This window comes from Triticum aestivum, chromosome 7B, assembly GCF_018294505.1.
Source record: "Triticum aestivum cultivar Chinese Spring chromosome 7B, IWGSC CS RefSeq v2.1, whole genome shotgun sequence".
Lineage (NCBI taxonomy): Eukaryota > Viridiplantae > Streptophyta > Magnoliopsida > Poales > Poaceae > Triticum > Triticum aestivum.
Window position 1 is genome coordinate 10,539,566 of NC_057813.1, and position 5,390 is coordinate 10,544,955.

Sequence of the window (5,390 nt, forward strand, 5' to 3'; positions counted from 1 at the left end):
GGGGGTGGCGGCCAAGGGGGGAGGAGTGCCCCCCAAGGCATGTGGTGCGCCCCCCCACCCTAGGGTTTCAACCCTAGGCGCAGGGAGTGGGCCTAGGGGGGCGCACCAGCCCACTATGGGCTGGCTCCCCTCCCACTTCAGCCCATGGGGCCCTCCGGGATGGGTGGCCCCACCCGGTGGACCCCCGGGACCCTTCCGGTGGTCCCGGTACAATACCGGGTGACCTCGAAACTTTCCCGATGGCCGAAATACCACTTCCTATATATAATTCTTTACCTCCGGACCATTCCGGAACTCCTCGTGACATCCGGGATCTCAACCGGGACTCCGAACAACATTCGGTATACTGCATACTCATACTCATACAACCCTAGCGTCACCGAACCTTAAGTGTGTAGACCCTACGGGTTCGGGAGACACGTAGACATGACCGAGACGGCTCTCGGGCAATAACCAACAGCGGGATCTGGATACCCATGTTGGCTCCCACATGCTCCTCGATGATCTCATCGGATGAACCACGATGTCGAGGATTAGAACAACCCCGTATACAATTCCCTTTGTCATTCGGTACGTTACATGCCCGAGACTCAATCGTCGGTATCCCAATACCTCGTTCAGTCTCGTTATCGGCAAGTCACTTTACTCGTACCGTAATGCATGATCCCGTGACCAAACACTTGGTCATTTTGAGCTCATTGTGATGATGCATTATCGAGTGGGCCCAGAGATACCTCTCCGTCATACGGAGTGACAAATCCCAGTCTCGATCCGTGTCAACCCAACAGACACTTTCGGAGATACCTGTAGTACATCTTTATAGTCACCCGGTTACGTTGTGACGTTTGGTACACCCAAAGCACTCTTACGGTATCCGGGAGTTACACGATCTCATGGTCTAAGGAAGAGATACTTGACATTGGAAAAGCTCTAGCAAAATGAACTACACGATCTTGTGCTATGCTTAGGATTGGGTCTCGTCCATCACATCATTCTCCTAATGATGTGATCCCGTTGTCAATGACATCTAATGTCCATAGTCAGAAACCATGACTATCTGTCGACCAACGAGCTAGTCAACTAGAGGCTCACTAGGGACATGTTATGGTCTATGTATTCACACGTGTATTACGATTTCCGGATAATACAGTTATAGCATGAATAAAAGACAATTATCATGAACAAGGAAATATAATAATAACTCTTTTATTATTGCCTCTAGGGCATATTTCCAACAGGCTTCACACACGACGATAAACGATGAGATGTGAAGGATGGAATCCAGAGCTAGATCATGAAAATCTAGCCCGTAATAGAACATGATCCCCCTCACAAAGGGATCAGGACTAAAGCCTAAGCCTTGGAGGAAGTGGGAAACAAATACGACGCTCTCATTTGGTTCAGGAGTGGGGATGACCTGCCCTTGGGCAAGAAGCCTGTGCTGGATTTCGGCGGTCAGATACCTGGCCTCCCTGAGCTTCTCGATGTCCTCCTCTATGAAAGAGGAGGCCATCCACCGACCCTGAAGGTTGGATCCGGACATGATTGAAGGTCTGAAGTGCTTAAGCCTGAGCTTTGGGTGTTGGAACTCGAGGTGGGGGAAGGAGCAAGCGTGGGAAGAAAGGGACAGGCCTCGGTCCCTCTATAAAGGGGATGAATATCAAGCGTCCTCAGCTTGACCGTTTGGGACTTGCCTAAAATCGAGGAGTCATACCAACAGGCGTAGTTGGGTTACCCACACCCGTATTGATGAGAATCCCGCGATAAGGGAAACATGATCTCTACTTCGACAAGACGCGCCAATAAAACCGTCTCGCAACACGTGTAGTGGCAGGCTGGGAAAAACGGTTCGTAATGACCGGGCCGCGGCGTGATGTCACGCTAGGAAAAGTTGTCAGCAAATTAGATTTGTGGAGTATTATGCTCTCTACGGGGGTATGTGGAATTTATTTTGCAGAGCTGGACACGATCCTCGTATTCAAGATCTTCTATGCAGTATTCGGAGATGGAACCCGCCTTGCAATGCCGAAGACAATCTGCGCGCTGGACTCATCGTCATTGAAGCCTGGTTCAGGGGCTACTGAGGGAGTCCTGGATTAGGGGGTACCCGGACAGCCGGACTATATACTTTGGCCGCACTGTTGGACTATGAAGATACAAGATTGAAGACTTCGTCCCATGTCCGGATGGGACTCTCCTTGGCGTGGAAGGCAAACTTGGCAATTCAGATATGTAGATCTCCTTCTCTGTAACCGACTCTGTGTAACCCTAGCCCCCTCCGATGTCTATATAAACCGGAGGGTTTAGTCCGTAGGACGACAACAATCATAATCATAGGCTAGCTTCTAGGGTTTAGCCTCTACGATCTTGTGGTAGATCAACTCTTGTAATACTCATATCATCAAGATCAATCAAGCAGGAAGTAGGGTATTATCTCCATCGAGAGGGCCCGAACCTGGGTAAACATCGTGTCCCCAATCTCTTGTTACCATTAGCCTTAGGCGCACAGTTCGGGACCCCCTACTCGAGATCCGCCGGTTTTGACACTGACACCTATATATCGTGATTCCTAACAAAACAACAAATTTCAGAAAAACAATTTCAGATCTGTTGCCATACCTCGCACCACCAATGGGACAAGGAAGCTTGCACTGGCCTCGAGGTGCGCTTCTTCTCATCGACGCTGCTCCAATCTCCTCCTGCCTCGCTTGCCGCATCCTAGGCGGCCTCACAAACGTCTGGGATGGCTGAGATTGAGACTGGGAATGGTGTTCGACCGCAAAGATACTGCTGCCTAGCCAGTTATCAACCTCAAGGAAGCCGACATCCCGTCGCCCAGCACGTCAGGGGGGCTCCTCCAAGCGATTGGGCGCCGGAGTTTGGATCCGCCGCCGCCATGAATGAAGACGGCTAGGGCTAGTGAGTGAGCTCGGGGGGGAGTGAGGGGGGGACGGCGACGAGCGAGCCGGTCGGCCAGGTTAGTCCTGGTCCGACCGGGTACGACCGACGCGCGTGCCTAACGGGCAGCAGCGAGCGCCGTTAGCCGTTAGCGCGGCCGCTGTCCTGACAGGTGGGCCAGCCCTATTAGAAAAGTGTTTAAACGAGTTAAATCTGTCTTCAACTCGACTTGGTAGTTTTTTCTTTTTTGTCAAGAAATCAGCACTAATCTGGAGTTATTGGTCAGTTTTGAAAATGTGGTAGTTCTGTGGGACGGAAACGTAAAATGTGATAGTTTTTTCGCAAATACTCGCGTCGGGCTAGCAAGGTCTGTAACAAGAAACACCTACCTTTCTAAAAAGAAAAAAAGAAAAACAAGAAACTCCCATCTTTCTAAAAAAACTGATAAAAAACAAGAAACTACTATATTTCTAATTAGAGAAAGGGTAAACCAATAAGTGGTTGGATGGTTAGGAGAACTGTGGTATTCCCAAGGCATCAGGATTTAAGTTCTAGACTTGACTTGACATTGGTGATCGCATTTTCATGTATTTATTTCAGGCTTTTGGGCGATGTTTGTTCAGTGCGAGAAAACGTTCACCTCGACTACGAGGCGTCTCTGGTGTACTTCGTCAATCTCGAGATGTTATGGCAGCTCACTCTCTCAAAGGTGCTCGTATGGATAGAGTATGTTGTGCTTTCATAGGGATGAGTATATACTCATGTATATGAGCGACTTTGACTGTACTGTATTCAAAAGAATAGGAAAAAACCGATAAGAAAAGAAAAACAAGAAACTCCTACCTTTCCAAAAAGAAAAAAGAAAAACAAGAAACTCGCTCACTCACACTGGACCGGCGTCCGGCGACACGAGTCCAACAGCAGCGTTGATTGCCATTGCCATTGCCATGTACCGGGCCGGCGGCACGTAAAAGGGGAATCCCTTGCAACTTGCTGCATACACTCCTCCACACGCCTGGCCTATCTACCTGTATATGCGCGTCTGACCATGGCCGGACAGCCTCTGCCACGGCCACGGGCCTATAAAATGCCTGCCCCTCGTCATCCGTTCCATCCATTCAAAGTGCTCTGCTCCGCTCTGCTCTCTGCCCCGCCCGCCGGCTCATCTCCGCGCGCAGAGGCAGCGTCGCAGCGAGCACACCACCTTCGACCCCTCCTCCTCCCCGTAGCCTGCCGGCTCTTCCCGCCGCCTCGCTTGCGAGTGAGACGATGGCGAGGCCGTCGTCGTCGCCGATGGCGACGAGGCTGCCGCTGTTGCTTGTGCTGCTGTCGTCGCTGGCCCTGCAGGCGGCGGCGCAGAAGTACAATGCGGTGTACAGCTTCGGCGACTCGATCACGGACACGGGCAACCTGTGCACCAACGGCCGCCCCTCGGCGATCACCTTCACGCAGCCGCCCTACGGCGAGACCTACTTCGGGAGCCCCACCTGCCGCTGATCCGACGGCCGGGTCATCGTCGACTTCCTCAGCACCAAGTACGGCCTCCCCTTCCTGCCCCCCTCCAAGTCCACCTCCGCCGACTTCAAGAAGGGCGCCAACATGGCCATCACCGGCGCCACCGCCATGGACGCCCCCTTCTTCCGCTCCCTCGGCCTCTCGGACAAGATCTGGAACAACGGGCCCATCAGCTTCCAGCTCCAGTGGTTCCAGACCATCACCTCCTCCGTCTGCGGCAGCAGTGAGTGCTTTGCTCTTTCTTTTCTTTTCTTTTCTTTTCTTCACTTCCTTCAAAGCCCAGCCCACCATGTCTGCATGCTCTGCTCCTCCCTTAATACACCAGCAGCAGCATGATTTCCTGCTCCATCCAGCTGTCGCCACTGCCACTGCCATGCCGCTGCCGCCATTGATAAGAGCTTTACTGCTTTCCATGGGGCCTGGCGAATTGATTCGCTCATGCGTGTGTGTACGTGCCATCACTATTTTTGCAGGCTGCAAGAGCTACCTGGCCAACTCGCTCTTCATCTTCGGGGAGTTCGGGGGGAACGACTACAACGCGATGCTGTTCGGCAACTACAACACGGACCAGGCGAGCACGTACGCGCCGCAGATCGTGGACACCATCGGCGCCGGCGTGGAGAAGCTGGTCGCGATGGGCGCGGTGGACGTGGTGGTGCCGGGGGTGCTCCCCATCGGCTGCTTCCCCATCTACCTCACCATCTACGGCACCTCCAGCGCCGCCGACTACGACTCCCTCGGCTGCCTCAAGAAGTTCAACGACCTCTCCACGTACCACAACAGCCTGCTGCAGGCCAAGGTGTCGGCGCTCCAGGCCAAGTACAAGTCGGCGCGCATCATGTACGCCGACTTCTACGCCGGGGTGTACGACATGGTCCAGAGCCCCAGCAAATACGGTACGTGCGTACGTTCATACGTACATGATTTCATGTACACGTACTCTTTACGGACGCACGGGCTGGGGTTTGGCGGCTAGT

The 5,390-nt window shown here is 52.9% G+C and overlaps 1 pseudogene across 1 annotated transcript in view; it reads left to right on the top strand.

The window, feature by feature from the left end:
• The first annotated feature begins 3,999 nt into the window (after positions 1-3,999).
• The window catches only part of LOC123160951 (GDSL esterase/lipase At5g45910-like), a 3,214-nt pseudogene continuing 1,823 nt past the window's right edge, over positions 4,000-5,390 (top strand). The window contains exons 1-2 of the transcript XR_006480470.1: positions 4,000-4,636; positions 4,887-5,309. The product of XR_006480470.1 is annotated as a GDSL esterase/lipase At5g45910-like (transcript). The remainder of the gene's footprint in view (positions 4,637-4,886; positions 5,310-5,390) is intronic.